This window comes from Vigna unguiculata, chromosome 6 (genome assembly GCF_037176805.1).
Source record: "Vigna unguiculata cultivar grain cowpea cultivar isolate G323 ecotype 2 chromosome 6, ASM3717680v1, whole genome shotgun sequence".
Lineage (NCBI taxonomy): Eukaryota > Viridiplantae > Streptophyta > Magnoliopsida > Fabales > Fabaceae > Vigna > Vigna unguiculata.
The window spans coordinates 29,856,165-29,873,237 of record NC_140797.1 but is presented as its reverse complement, the minus strand read 5'-3'; positions in this window follow the sequence as shown (position 1 = coordinate 29,873,237).

Here is a 17,073-nt window from a genome sequence, read left to right as displayed (position 1 = left end):
GACTAATTACACCTAATTATAAATAGTAGATTCTTTAAAGATACAAATGTTAGACTGCAAACAAAATATAAATAATAAACAATCAAAACTTACAAAATGTAGACTATGTAGACAAATATAAATAGTACACTATGCAAAAATACAAAGGTTAGACGTTGATAGACTCTTCTATTGGAGTCCTTTTTTTACAATTTTTTTGGATTTTGAATTTCAAATTTTAACTTTGCTCCTATATTTCATAGCTTTTAAAATTTAGAATTTAAATTTAAACTTTATTACTATATATTTTGAATTTCAAATTTGATAATATATATCCTAATTTAGAAAAAAAAATATTGAAATCGACATTATTAGTGATTTTTATATCTTTAAAAATTTTAAAAATGTATAATTTTAACTTGTAATGATATACCAATGTCCATGTTATAAAAATTATTTTTTAAATTATTGTTTAAGTTTGTGTAAAATGTCAAAAAATATGTGAAAAATATTTAAAAATATTTAAAAATTCATATTTAAATTTTACAATTATTTATTTATTATTTTACACTATATTTTAATTATTTTTACTACTATTATTATATTAGGACTAATATGTTAATATATTATTATATTATTAAGAACCATAGATCTTTTGTTCCTAAATATTATATTACTTGTTTATTTTCTATATTATATTTTTAACTTTTATTGTTTTTAATTGTGAATATTAATGTATTTCCATTAAAAAAATTTAATTTATCATTTTTCAGATTTTGATAATATATAAAATACGAACCTTTCTTATAAGTTAAAAGTATTTGAAAGTTGTTTAGAGACATTATAAGAATCTATTGAAAAACCTACACTATTTTACAATTTTTTTTAATGTTAAAATTTAAATTTTATTGGTATATTTTTTGTTTAATTAGTCAAATAGTACCACTTTCATTCTAAAATTTCAGTTTGGGTAATTGCTTTTAGAGAAAATGTTACTGTATATACTTCGAATTCCAATTTTCACAATATATGAATTTTAATCTTGCAATAATATTGAAATAGAAATATTTAATTATTTCCATATCTTTAAAAGTTTAAAATATTTATAATTTATAATTTTTACCTTATATTTTAATTATATTAATATTATTATATTTTATATTTACATTGTTACATATTATTATATTTTATAATATATTATTATATCATTATGGGTCATCAAATTTTTTGAATTTATATATTTTTATCAGAAATATTAAAGTATTTATTACAAAAATTAACTTTTTGTATATATTTTTCATTTTAAATGTTAAATTTAATTTTTTTATCACATTCTATTTCTTTTACTGTCCGTTACGATTTCAAATTTGAATCCAAAATTTATTAATATTATTATATGTATTATGATTAATTTTTCACAACTTAAAAACGATATTATTTTCAATGAATTAATTTTGAAATTTATTCTAAAAATACACAGAAGGAATATATTACCTAATATTATCTACTGCTTGATGTTTACAAAAATCAACTATAAGAAAAGTTCAGTTTCGAAGGGCATTAAATGAAAAAAAATAGTTTCCAATGTAAATTCAATGTAATGTAATATTATATAAAAATATAAAATGATAATATTACATTAATCCTACATAAATATAAATTTATTCTTAAATTAATATTTAAATTTAATCATAAATTGATATAAAGTTAAGAATACAACCATAATCAGTATTATTAGATCAATCAGTTTTCAAACACGTTAATAGAAGAAGATTTTGGTTTCCAATGCAATATTTTAAAACCATAATTGATATAAAGTTAAGAATACAACCATAATAAGTAATATTAGATCAATCGGTTTTCAAGCACATTAATAGAAGAAGATTTTGCATTTTGTATTAATCATTAGCGATAAATAAAGAAGCATATAACATCTCAAAAAACAACATGATGTGATGATATAAAATTTTTATATTTTTTATATACTTAAAATTGATAAATAATATTTTTCGTGAATGTCTTAAACTCTAATTATGTATTTGATTGATACTTCATGATTCATTGAGTCCCACAAATCATGATTGTTGTTGTTCATAATAAATAGTCATAATTCAAAATGAAAAATTCTTGGAAGACGAAAAGTTTTCCATTTATTCTGTATATTTTTGACTTTTATATTGAAAGACGTAAGTGTTGATTTATAAAGTTTATTCAATAAGCTAAGTTAAAATTTAAGAAGATTTTTGAAAACTGTATAAAGCTCTCTTAAAAAGGTAGGTAGATTTTTAAAATATTTTCCATTTAAAATTTTAATACAATAAATTCATATATAGCATTGCAATGAGAAACACAAAAAGTTGTTGGTTTCTAATATTTAATGTTATTTAATGACAAAGACATTCATCTTTGAGAAGCCGTAAAAATATATCTTGGAAGTAGGTTGGAAGAAACTGAAAAGTTCTTTAAGAGGTTGAAAAAATATAGCTTGGAAGTAGTGTTGGAAAAAACTGGAAAATTATTTTAATTCTTATCATCTTTATATTTTTGGAAGATGAAAAGTAGATTTTGAAAAATATAAATATATTTTTCAGTAAGCTAGGTAAAAAAAACAAAGTCTTAATTTTTAATTTGGTAATTAAATATATTTAAGGTAAGTAATTTTAAGAAACTATTAACTGATCAGATTTTAATAAAATACATAATTTTTCTGTAGAAGAGGAGAAAATATTAATACTTATATAAAAAATATTTGTTAGTTATAAATCCTTCTTCTACTTTGAACTTTTTAAAAGTCTATATTATCATTAATGAGACAAATTCATGGAGTCAGAACTTTATTTTAATTTTGTTTGTTAAAAAATTTAAAAACTTGGATTATGCCTTTATAATTTGTATTTATTATAAAAATAAAATGTAGTTTATGATTTGCATTTACTTCACTATAAAAATTCTGAAATAATAAATATTATCTTATCAAATAAGATTTAATATTATATTTTAAAGTATTCACTCTCGATTCTACAAAACATTTCAGTCATGTAATATCCGTAAATTTCACACAAAATCCTAATTAATTTATTATATTACGTTCTTTAATTAGATTTATTTTATAAAAATTAGCTACCTTCTCCAAGAAACTTTGTAAAAGTTTCTAAAGTTGTTATTTTATCATATTTACTTCAAAATATTAATTATGAAGACCACTAATGATGTATATTTTGGGACAATGCACATTAGAACTCAAACCAATATTGTTAGCTTTGCAATTGTATATAATTATATATTAGATTATATATTATTAGAGATTTTGGTCATTCAAAATGACTTTTACTCTATGGGAATGTGAGAAGATTTTTGGACCCCGTATAAAAGTTTTTCAAGAAGGTATGTAGATTTTTTAAAATATTTTCCATTTAAAATTATAATACAATAAATTCAAATATAACATTGTATTGAGACACTAAAAAAGTTGTTGGTTTCTTCATAATTAATGCTAATTGATTATAAAAATGTGTTGGAAGAGACAAATTTTTATCTTGAAAGTAGTGTTGAAAGAAACTGAAAAGTTGTTTTTATTCTCCTAAACATCTTTTAATTTCTGGAAGATGAAAAATATTTTTTGAAAAGTATTAAAAGCATATCTAGCAAGCCAAAAAAAAATTAATTTTTAATTTGGTAAATAAATGTATTTAAAGTAAATAATTTTATTTGCACTTTTTATTAATAAGAAATTATTAATTAATCAGATTCAAAAAAGTGTAATATGTAATATTATTTTTAAAACAAAAATTAAAAAAATAACTAATTTTGTCTATAGAAAAGGAGAAACTATTAATATTTATATAAAAATATTTGGTAGTTATCATTATGTATTCTTTTAATTTTAAATTATAAATATTTTTTGTATTCTGAAATTTTTAAGACGTGGGACCGGAATGAGGAAACAAATAAATATATTTCATTCATGGATTTAACTTATTAAACTTTAATAAATATTTATTGAAGCATGAGCTTTATTTCAATTTTGTTTGTTGAAAAATTTAGAAAATTTAGATTTTACCTCGATTTGCATTTATTTTAAAAATAAATTGTAACTTATGATTTCCATTTACTTCACTATTATAATTCTTAAATAGTAAATATTATTGTATCAAATAACATGAAAATTATATTTGAAAGTATTCACTCTCAAAACTACGAAACATTTCAATAAATATCGTGTAATATTTTGTAAATTCCACACCAAATCCTAATTAATTTATTGTATTACCATTTTTAGTTTAATTTATTTTAAAAACAATAGTTACTTTCTCTAAAAAACTTTGTAAAGGTTCCTAAAATGTCATCTTATGATACTTACTGCTCCAAAACATTAATTATGAAGATCACCAATTATGTTTTTTTGGGACATGACATTATCTTACTATAATAAATGAATGTTGTATATTCCAATACATGTATGAAAATCGAAAATCTGATCTACACATATGACCCCATATGAGTATCCTTGAAAGAAGATAAGTTGTAAATTGTAGACGTAGCAACGACGTTCTTTGAGTGTGAAGAGAGGTACCGGTAATCAAAGCGTGTTAGTGATAATAATATTACGTAGAGCAATCATGATTATCGTCTTGAGAAGTGTTGATAACTCTGGACAGTGCAATTAATTTTATCTTGAGAAGTGAAAACCATAATGAAGAGAAATTTTAAAAAATGAAATGCTCCTTGGATGGCGATTTAGTATTTAATATTGGAATATGAAAATATTTAATAATTAAAACGTGTAGCAGATGATATAGTAGTTTAGTCATCATTATCTCGAGCAGTGCGAAATTTAATGCATTTGAATACTGATTGACACGTTGTCATCATTATCTCGAGCAGTGCAAAATTTAATGCATTTGAATACTGATTGACATGATTTGGAGGTAATTCGAACAACTTTTTGAAGGCGTTGGAATACAAAAAGTTTTTTAAACGGTCATTTTAAATTTATTTTTCCATAAAAAATGATCTTAAATTCTTCTGAGTATGAAAATGGTGAAAAATATTTTAATTATTTTATAACTTATATTATTTTAATAATAATAATTAATAAGTAATAGTTATTGTATTTCACTAACGTTTAAATTTCCAATTTATATGGAATGGTAATTAATGTTAATTAATTCAATTTCTAATTAAAAATAATTTATATTGACTAAAATGAAGTTGAACAAAATCTAATACAAAAAAGGAAAATACATATAATAAAAGAGAATAAAATATAACTTTTATATTGAGATATATAATAACTGCATACAAAATAAGAGTCGAATTGAAATCTTCTTATATATTGATATATATATAAGAAATTCAAACAAAATTACATACAAAATTTTCAACTTTAATACCAAAAAAATGGATAAAGAATTTTGATATCTCTGCTTGTTCTTTCACTTTCAACTTCAAAAAACAATTAAGGGTGATCCTCTGCAAAGAGTTGATGATCTCCATAGAAAGATCTTAGTTGGTTCCAGCCTTGGGTAATCATTGGAGTGTGAATATCCATGTTGTAAGCAACATGGTGAACATTACTTTGGTAATCAACAACAATCCATTTAGCAGCAAGGTCCTTCCAATAGCGTATTATGAACACTCGGTCGACGTGTCCAAAGTCCTTAAAAGATTAGCAAGTTAAGAATAAATAAATAAATAAATATAAATAACAAAAATAAATGAGTTTGAATCAAAAAATATACATGGTCTTTCAAAAACATAGAAATGAATCTGCTAACCATTTCTGAAGAAAGTATGGATTGTGGTGTGGGCATGGATTCCATTGCAGGAGCATAGGTTGGTGATGAAGTAAAATTGTGAGAGAAGAAAATGGGTAACAGTAGAAAAATCAGATGTCTGACTTTGAATTGGTAAACATAGGGAATATATATATATATATATATATATATATATATATATATATATATATATATAAAGAATAGGAGAAGTCATAGTTGTTGGAAGTATCTGTACATACTGGACAGTTTGAACTGGTAAAAGTACAGATTAATAAATACGAATTAAAAAATAATACGTTAAAAAAAAAAGAATTATGAAGCGTCTTAAAAGTATAAGAAGAATAATTTAATGTAATTTACTAATGTTGATTTTTTTTCAGGAAGTGGTATTTAATATTGGAATAGAATAAAGTTTAATAATTATAACGTGTGGCAGATGATGGAGCAGTGGCAGATGATGAAGCAGTTTATTCATCATTATCTCGAGCAGTGCGAAATTTAATGCGTTTGAATACTGATTGACAGGTTGATTTAGAAAAAGTTTGAAACAGTATTTGAAAGGGTTGGAATACAAAACGTTTTGTAAACGAAATGGTTTTGATGGAGTAAACGGTGATTGGAAAAATGTGAAGAACTCTTTGAAAAAATGTCCGAATAAAAACAAAAATTGGGTAAAAATAAAGAGATTTGGTGATACAGTGCATTATTAAAAAATACCATTAACGAAAAAAAATGACACAAATAGAGTTTAAGGTAGAAAAATGAAGAAGATGAAGGATTTGCTTATAGGTGGAAAAATATAGATAAATTGGTAAAGAAAAATGTATTTTGATACAAATTACTTACCAATTAAGTTGTACAGCGAAAAAGACTCGTGCATGACTTTGAAATCTTGATTTGAAGCTTGTATCCAGAAGAAAAACAGTTAGATCAAGGTAGATAAACGAAAAAAATAGTTAGATTAACTCTTTTTGGTGTAGAACTTTGAAAAAATATAGTGTATGATGAACTCTTTGAAAAATGTCCAAATAAAAACGTAAATCGGGTAACAATAAAGAGATCTACTGATATAATGCATTATTAAAAAAATACCATGAACGAAAAAAAAATGACACCAAGAGAGTTGAAGGTAGAAGAATGAAGAAGATGAACGGGTTGCTTGTAAAAGGTGGAAAAATACAGATAAATTGGTAAATAAAAAGGTAGATTTTGATACAAATTACTTACCAGTTAAGTTGTACAGCGAAAAAGACTCTTGAATCAGTTTGAAATCTTGATTTGAAGCATGTAAACAGAAGAAAAATATAAGAAACAGCTAGATCAAAGTACATAAACGGCAAAAATAGTTAGATAAAAAGTTTTTATAAACCTGATGTTAAATCTGTCGCAGTGAACCATATTAGACATGTAGTAACCCTAGAAAATACCATCATCGGAAAAAAAGTTTAGATCTGAGAAAATAAAAGAAGAATATGAGTTGTTCGCTTGAGAAAGGTTAAAATGAAAACGAAATCTGCGTAATAAAACCATATGTCGCAGTGAACCATATTAGTCCTGTACAAAAACGAAACAAATAGTTAGATCTAACAAAATATAAGAAGAAAATGAGTTGTTCGGTTGAGAAAACTCAAAATAAAATTGACTTATGGGTTTAAACATGTAAAAAAATGCATGAAAAAGTTAGATCTGACAAAATATAAGAAGAAAAAAATAGATGTTCGCTTGAGAAAAATCAAAATAAAAACGACTTCTAGGTTTAAACCTGTAAAAAAACGCATGAAAAAGATAGATCTGACAAAAAATAAGAAGAAAATGAGTTGTTCGCTTTAGAAAACTCAAAATAAAATCGACTTATATGTTCTTACCTGTAAAAAAGCGCATGAAAAAGTTAGATCTGACAAAATATAAGAAGAAAATGAGTTGTTCGCTTGAGAAACTCGAAATAAAATCGACTTCTGGGTTCTTACTTGTAAAAAAACGCATGAAAAAGTTAGATCTGACAAAATATAAGAAGAAAATGAGATGCTTGCTTGAGAAAAATCAAAATAAATACGACTTCTGGGTTTAAACCTCTGAAAAACGAATGAAAAAGATAGATCTGACAAAAAATAAGAAGAAATGAGTTGTTCGGTTGAGAAAACTCTAAATAAAATCGACTTCTGGTTTTAAACCTATAAAAAAACGCATCAAAAAGTTAGATATCAGAAAATATAAGAAGAAGATGAGTTGTTCGGTTGAGAAAACTCAAAATAAATTCGACTTCTGGATTAAAACCTGTAAAAAAAACGCATGAAAAAGTTAGATCTCACAAAATATAAGAAAATGAGTTGTTCGGTTGAGAAAACTCAAAATAAAATCGACTTCTGGGGTTAAACCTGTAAAAAAAGGCATGAGAAGGTTAGATCTGAAAAAATATAAGAACAAAAATAGGCGTTAGATTCACAAAAATCAAAATAAAAATGACTTATGGGTTTAAACCTGTAAAAAAATGCTTGAAAAAGTTAGATCTGAAAAAATATAAGAAGATGAACGGTTTGCTTGCTTGAGAAAGGTGATATATTCAGATCTTCTCATTTGAAACAGCTGAAAAGAGGAAGATGAAGAGGTGTTGTCTGTGCGTGAGAAAAATAGAGAAAAGAGGAAGGTTGAGAAGAAGCTGAAGAGTGTACACTGGGAAAGACAGGAGAAGAAAAGAGAGAGAGAGAGAGAGAGAAACGAAGAGTGTAGACTGGGAAAGACGGAAGAAGAAAAGAGAGAGAGAAACTTTTTGAACCTCATAATTTGAACATTTTGAATTTTTTTTTAAAAGCTGTAAATTCTGGTTGATTGACACGTTAGCAAATTTACCTTTTGTAGAATGAAAAATTTGAATTCAAGTAGATCAGATATATTATTTTATAGAGAAAGTTTCCATTTGTTAGTTTAGAATTGTATATAGTATTAGATTCCGTATTAACTTTTTCATATGTGATAATTACCGAAGATTAAACACATGTTCAATTACCTCAACCATCAATGGAGTTTAAAGAAAAACTAAGGAAATTAAAGTTTGTACTAAGACTAATACTTTTTTTTTCTTATTGTACTAAAATTGAAATATGTGAAATGCTGTGGTGAACTAGTTATCTACCCAAAGTTTTATCGTTAAATTATAATCTTCTTGAGCACCTCAATGTTAGGAATGTCAAAACTTTCTTGTATAAAAAAAATGTATGAAACCTTAATGAATTCAATATTATGTAGATTAAAAATTAAATTAACTAATATGGTGTTCACATAAAATGGTCAAATACCTGAATATCATCCCACACGAGGTTCTTTCTACATTAAAAAAATAATTATTTTTAGTAGGGGTTTGTAATTTTTCTGGAAGAGCAAGCGTGACTAACGGATTACCGGGGTTTTTAGCACCCCCTAGAACTAGCGCAACTTACTAGGGATTTCCAAAACCCTCGTTAATACTTAGGGTTTCGAAAACCCCCGCTAATGCCTGGGGTTTTGAAAACCCCATTAATGCCTGGAGTTTTGAAAACTCCTGTTAATACTTGGGGTTCAGAAAACCCCGTTAATGCTTGGGATTCTAAAACCCCCAATAATTCCTCAAAAACCCCCGTTAATACCAAAAAGTTAGTCCTTATATTATTATGGCATTGCTATAATGCTAAAATTGTACTTTCCTAATAATTAATTTGTTTAGTTAATTCTTTGAGTACGAAAAGAATCTTATTTTATGGAATTTCCTATTTGATGACTTAACATTTTGGTTTTCGTTATTATTTTGGAGGATGATTACATTTGACAATACAACCAAAACAAAAAGAAAAGTAACTTAACCATTTTGTATGACCCTACCCTAATATAAATAAATTGAATACTTTTAGAGGCTAAGTTTCAATAAAAGCATTCATTTTCATAACACATCTCATTAACTAAAAAGCAAAAACTCCAAGGCCAATTCAAAATAAGCAATCAATACAAATATTCATTCAAATGGTACTAGTAGTGGACTAGGAGTCATAATGCTCTTAATATAATAAGTGTTGGAGAGGTAGCATTTGAATAATAATGACATAATAAGCAAGTGCACCAATGAACCAAAATGTAAAAAGAAATCATAGTTGTTCCCTGTTACATAATTAATTAAAAGTTTCCTAGAGGCATATTTGTTGACATATTCTAAAAGTAAACGAATAATTGAATAGGTGTTTAGTTTTTAATAATAAATATGTTTGTTTATTAAATGAAAACGTTAAAATACAATTTATCTTCTATTGATGTATAGTCAAAACTATGAATTTAGAGTACAAAAGTTGAGATAATTGTAAGGTTAATTCCGTATTAATTACCGAAGATTAAATACATGTTCAATTACCTCGACCATCAATGGAGTTTAAATAAAAACTAAGGAAATTAAAGTTTGTACTAAGACTAATACTTTTTTTTTTCTTATTGTACTAAAAGTTGAAATATGTGAAATGCTGCCGTGAACTCGTCATCTACCAAAAGTTTTATCGTTAAATTTTGATCTTCCTTTTTAGGATGGCTCCCCATCCTGATTCACATCCATCACATTCAACTACTAAGTAATCTGAATCTAATGGTAATTGTAAAATAGGTAGCTTATTTACCTTTTGTTTTATATTTTGGACTAATTTTATGTCTTCAGAATTGAATTTTCTTTCTCCTTTTAGAGAGGTTTTATTGTATAAAGGAGCAGTGTATTTTCCTAAATCTGGGATAAAATTTCGAGCATAATTCAAAAGTCCCAAAAAGGATCTCAATGTTTTTATGTCTTCCATTTTGTCAGGAAAATCTTGTATTTTCTTAGAAATATGGGGTTGGAGTTTAATAGTTCCATTACCTATTTCTGTTCCAAGGAATTCAATGAAATTTTTACAAATTTCCATTTTTCCTTTTGATATAATTAAACCATGTTTTTCCAGTTTGTATAGTACTTGTTTTAAATGGAGATAATGTTCTTCTTTTGTTTTGGAAAATATAAGTATATCATCTATGTAGACGCATGTGAAAGATTTGCAGTCATTAAAAATGTTGTCCATTTTTCTTTGGAAAATTGCTGGAGCATTTTTAAGACCAAAAGGCATAACGTGCCATTCGTATAATCCTTCGGAACAGGAGAATGCTGTCCATTTTATGGATTCTGGATCCATTTTTACTTGATGGAATCCACTTTTGAGATCGAATTTTGAAAACCATTTTGCGTTCTGAATTCGATTTATAAGAATTTCTTTAGATGGAATTGTGTATCCATCTTCAACTGTATTGTCGTTTAATCGTTTATAATTGTAAACCATTCTAGATTTACCTCTTTCAATGGTATCAGAGCGAGAAATCCTTGGATACCTTTTTGGATATACGTGTAATTGAAGTGGCTTGTATTCGCTAGGATACCCTTTGTAGATCGGGCATGTTAAGGCTAGGAGAGCCGACAGAACTATAAGTCCCAGATGATCTTCCTTTGTGGGTTGAGGAATACTTTGCATATTGCGACACTCTTTACACTTATGTTTTCTTGTAAAAACTTAAATGTTTTAAATCTGACAGAAACAATCAAACACTGCGTGTATTCTGGGTTATATCGCTTGTAGTGGGCATATAACTACGGAGTATATATTAAGAGGAGTGCTAATAGCACTTGGGTATAACAACCCCTTTGCTCGCAGTTGAGGTATACGAAGTCAGATTTTATTAAAAAAAAAAAAAAAAAAAAAAGAGTTTTTGAGCCTTATGATTATTTATATTCTTTTATAAGTATTACTCTACAGTGTATTCCGTAGATTCCTGTCTTTTATCTCCTACTACTGTCTTTCCGCTCTAACTGCTTACTACCGCTTTGATCCAGTTACACTGCTTTCTGATTTTTTCTGTTTATTTTTAATGGATAACATACAGCCTTTCTTAGGCTCAGACTATAAAACAGCTTTAACAGCTGTCGAAAAAATTACATGTTCTCCTCCTGTAGGTTATAAAAAACCTGCTCCGGAAGTAGACTCAGTACACACAGTCCTTATAGGACAAAATAACACTATAATAGCTCTTTTAGAAGAAGTTTCTAGAAAATTGAATCATATAATTGATTCTACCAAAAAGACAAACTTGTCTGAAGACATAGATGGTCTTATAAAGCAAGTATCAAAACTTTCTTTAGGGACACATACACCTATAAAAACAACCTTCAAGAATTCACAAAAATTTATCAAAGTTATAACTAAAAAAGATATAAAAGCTGCAAGTACCAACTCGGCACCTGCCACAAACAATAATAGTTTATAATGATGACACAACCCGATACTACTACACAAACACAAACAGAAAATATTAACATGAATAGTACACCAAATGGCACACAAACACAAAGATTCCCTGGAATCTCCAGAAGATTAAGAGAACACCAGACTAGAAGTCAAAATCTTATACAACACCCAGGAATTTTAGACAGATTCCTAAATAGACAACAAACTACTAATATTCGAAGATTAGAAGATTTAGTAGATATACAACAAAATACAGACATAGGATCCAACTCAAGGATAGATTCTTTGAATCCTAGACAATTATACAATATAGGCTGGTTGAGTTCTGAACGAACAAGCCTTTACAGATATAGGAGAATGGAAGATTTTCATCTCCCTGACAACACCTATGAGATAATCCCACTAATATCTCCTCAAACAGGGAGACAATTACAAAACCAACAAGGAAGATATGTCCACATGGGATTAATTACCATTGGAGTAAGATCCCTAGCTAGACATATGATCGGAGCTAGAGCTTTGATAGTTCTACACGACTCAAGATTTCAAAACAATGATTCACAAAGTGTAATAGGGATTTTAGAAGTAGATCTAAATCAACCCTTTTCCCTTATTTATCTTGCTCCAAATTTCACATTAACTCTACAAGATTTTATAAATCATATAAACTTAGAAGTACAAACAATAGGTTTTGGACCAGATTGGATTGGTGAAAATCTACATTTAGACATAACCTTCATAGGAAGAATAAGTAACCATATTTCTTCCATGTACAGAATAAACACCAGACCTTTAGAAGAAGCTATTAGCTCTTATGGTACACAATTCTTACCAGCCCAAGCCTTCACAAGAAGAAACGAAGGACATTTATGGCAAACACATCTACCCAGAGAAGAAAATAACCCAATTACAGCCCCTTCATCTGCCATTTTACACAACAGGTCTAGAGGACTTAGTCTAAGCTTTGTAGATTACACAAATATACCACAAATTGACTTAGAACAAGAAAGGATAGCTGAAAATAGACATAGCACTTCAGCCATTCCTAATAAAGAACACATCTCCATGATGAATATAATACAATACGAAGAAGATGAAGATGATGAAATGACTGATGAAGAATGGAATCATCATCAAGAAATCATAGCCATGTATAGACAAGGATCTTTAAATCCCTCTATAAACACAGATTCTGAAGATATTTATGATGAAACAGAAGATATCATAAATGAATTTTGTGACAGATTGCATTTAGAAGAAGAAGATAATTCTTCAGCAAAATCAGAACCCCTATCTATAATAGGTCTTGTTAATGAAAGTATAGGATCAGTAAACCCCAACAGTTATCAATTAGAACATGTTGGTACACAAAACTATTCTACTGGGTTCATACCCAGAGAATCTCCAACAAGTGTCATTCTTACAGATAATCAATATACAACACAGGGAAAAAGACTCCCAATAGAACCAAATTTCCCATTACCAAATCTTTTATTAAATATAGGAGGAATTGACCCTCAGTTATTACCAACATACATTGAACAATGGACTGCTACTGTAATCCGTGATTATGGTATCCATTACGAAAAAGAAGTCCAATCTTCACAAGAAATGATTGCCAAAGGAGAAACCTATTTAGGTGATATAGCAAGAGCATGTTGGGAATCTTTTAAACAAAAGTACCCAACAGAATTAAATACATTAGTGATCGAACCCGGTCCTAATATTTATAATTTTTGTTCTCTAATACAAAGACTACTCACCTCCCAATCTGCAAATGATGGGAATACGCTCAGACAACGAATTTACCTAGGACATCTAGAAAGGTTGTCTATAACGTATTTTGGTAAAATTAAAGAATTTTTACAAGATTATCTCATGTATGCCTCCATAGCCGGATGCTTTCATGATATAAGTATTGGAGAAAAAATGTTTCTCAAACTTCCAGGAAAATTAGGTCAGAAAATTAGAGAATCCTGGAAAAACGATGAGGTAACTCCTATGTTAAATAACCTCTCAATAAGAATACAACACATTATGAAAATAATGGAAGACACCTGCACACATATTGCAATACAAAAACAACTAAAAAATTCTGATTCTGGAATTTGTAAACAAATCTATACTCCACAACAATACCATCAAAACAAACCTAACAGAAAATACATTCCCAGAAGAAGACCTAAATATAACCAATCTTACAGTCAAAGGTCTCAAACTTCTGTACAAAAACCTTCAAATTCTAGAAAAACTTATACAATAAGATCCTCAAATTCTAGAAAACCCACTCTAAACCCTAACAGGCACGTCAGAAAATTTAGAGAAAATAAAAATTACAAACAAGCATTAAAATGTTATGCTTGTAACCAAACTGGACATTTCTCAAGAGATTGTCCAAACATGGCAAATCTCTATACAAAAGAAGCAGAACTTGTAAAATCCTGTCACATGAATCTTCTTCCGATCGACGAAGATGTATCTACTGACTCTGAAATATTATCAATAGTTAGTATAACAGAATTCAATGATGAAATCAATTTAGAAAAACGACCCAAAAATTATGATTTAATAAATGATTTCACAAATAATGAATTTATCGAAATTTATCCTAAAGAAAATAATTTCAAATTAAATGACAAATACAACGAATTAGGAGAAATATTAGATGATTCTGGATATTATCTAATGAACATAACTGAAACAAATATATGTTCCCATACATTACAATACTTTTCAGGACCAATTTCTATTCCCTGCCAGTATTGTGACAGATATTTTCATAAATCACAAAGGGCTCATTGTCCTTTATGCTACAAAAATTTTTGTATAAAATGTATTACAACACATTTAAAAATACAAGAAATACCAATCTTTTTAGAACAAAAAGAAAACATTAAAGATAAAAACATAATTGATACTAGGACCTCGATTTTAGAAACCAGAGTCAATAATCTGGAAGAAAGAATCCTTCAGTTAGAACAAATAATCCAAGATTTTGGAACAAACACCAATTCACAAAACATACCAAATAACATGATGGGAACCACAGAATGTATCCCATTAGTTTGCAACGAGAAACAACTAATATCTGTTAAGGTATTAGTAAAATTAAACTTTCCCAAACAAAACAAAAACCCGGCTAAAGAAGAGATCATACAGGCTCTCATAGACACAGGATGTTCAGAGACAGTTGTCTGCAAAACAAAAGTACCCTCATACATGATTACTAAGAGTAAACATGTACAAAAGACCAGGACTATGTCCGGAATAATAATGATAAATGATGAAGAAATAAACAATATTTCTCTTCAATTTAGTACTAATTGTGACCTTTTTGGCCAAAAGATACACCTTAAAACAATACGAGTAGAAAACTTAGTCCCTTCAAAACAAAGTATGATCATCGGTCTAGATTTTATTTTAGGCCAGAATAGAGCTATTACCATAAATAAAGATTACGTCACTATTAGTGACAAAACACAAATGTCACCCATAATTAGTGGAGACAGCCATACAAGACAAGTCCCTGAGGAATGCTCATGTACAAACCCTAAATCCTCAGAAAAATGTGATTGTATGAAAGAAAATCTAGAAGATATAGATTATTATTCAGATGACACAATGGATTCTTTTTCATCAATAAAAATATCTAAAACAATCACTTTCGATAGTATCCAACAGATTTTGGACAGGTTAAACAAAACTAGCATAATAGGAGAAGATCCCACCAAATTTTGGGATCGTGACCCCATTACTTGCAAATTAAACATAATTAACCCAGATTTAGTTATAAAAACTAAAGATATACAGTTTAATAACTGGGAACAAGAAGAATGTCGAATGCATATCGACCACCTTCTAAAGTTGAAAGTAATAACTCCAAGTGAAAGTCCTCACAAGAGTCCTGCTTTCATAGTTAATAAATCTTCTGAACAAAAAAGAGGTAAATCTAGAATGGTTTACAATTATAAACGATTAAACGACAATACAGTTGAAGATGGATACACAATTCCATCTAAAGAAATTCTTATAAATCGAATTCAGAACGCAAAATGGTTTTCAAAATTCGATCTCAAAAGTGGATTCCATCAAGTAAAAATGGATCCAGAATCCATAAAATGGACAGCATTCTCCTGTTCCGAAGGATTATACGAATGGCACGTTATGCCTTTTGGTCTTAAAAATGCTCCAGCAATTTTCCAAAGAAAAATGGACAACATTTTTAATGACTGCAAATCTTTCACATGCGTCTACATAGATGATATACTTATATTTTCCAAAACAAAAGAAGAACATTATCTCCATTTAAAACAAGTACTATACAAACTGGAAAAACATGGTTTAATTATATCAAAAGGAAAAATGGAAATTTGTAAAAATTTCATTGAATTCCTTGGAACAGAAATAGGTAATGGAACTATTAAACTCCAACCCCATATTTCTAAGAAAATACAAGATTTTCCTGACAAAATGGAAGACATAAAAACATTAAGATCCTTTTTGGGACTTTTGAATTATGCTCGAAATTTTATCCCAGATTTAGGAAAATACACTGCTCCTTTATACAATAAAACCTCTCTAAAAGGAGAAAGAAAATTCAATTCTGAAGACATAAAATTAGTCCAAAATATAAAACAAAAGGTAAATAAGCTACCTATTTTACAATTACCATTAGATTCAGATTACTTAGTAGTCGAATGTGATGGATGTGAATCAGGATGGGGAGCCATCCTAAAAAGGAAGAAAAATAAATATCTGTCTAAAAAAGATGAACAAATATGCAGGTATGCTTCTGGAAAATATACTGTAAAACCACAAGTTTACCAAACTAGCACCGATTATGAGGTTAATGCAATCATACATGCCTTAGAAGCGTTTAAATTATTTTTGATAAATAAACCAGAAATAACCATTAGAACTGATTGCGAAGCAATTGTTTCTTATGGAAAAAATCAAATAAATAATGACAAAAAGCCTCACAGGCGATGGCTACTTTTTAGGGACTATATAAATTCCGGAAAAACTATAAATTTTGAACATAT